The sequence below is a fragment of the Megalops cyprinoides genome, chromosome 23 (genome assembly GCF_013368585.1).
Source record: "Megalops cyprinoides isolate fMegCyp1 chromosome 23, fMegCyp1.pri, whole genome shotgun sequence".
NCBI classification, from domain to species: Eukaryota; Metazoa; Chordata; class Actinopteri; order Elopiformes; family Megalopidae; genus Megalops; species Megalops cyprinoides.
Window position 1 is genome coordinate 18144803 of NC_050605.1, and position 413 is coordinate 18145215.

Genomic DNA, 413 nt, shown 5'->3' on the forward strand with positions numbered 1-413 from the left:
TTGTACCGGACCTGTGTAGATTATGTGAAATAAAAGAAAAGTTGTTTTTAATATAATTGAAATAATATTTCTTGAATGTACATGCTGTGTTTTGCAACGACAACAAAAAATGGAACTCATTTTGTAGCATAAAAGTGTAATTTTTGTATTTAATTTTATGAGCAAAGATTTGATTTTAAATGGTTTATGTAGACAACTAAGTTTTTACTTAAGTAATAGTCTAGTTTGTGTCTGTATTTTTCTAAGAAATTGTGCACAATATACTGGCAGTTTGATGCAGTCTGTTGTTGAGCCGTTCCCCTTTTCTTCAAAGGCTTGGGTTTAATTCCAAAAACGGTAATTCACAGCCAACATTGTGGGAACGTTGTAACGTTGTCTTGAATTAGCATTGGGGTTGAGCAGTAATATTCAGC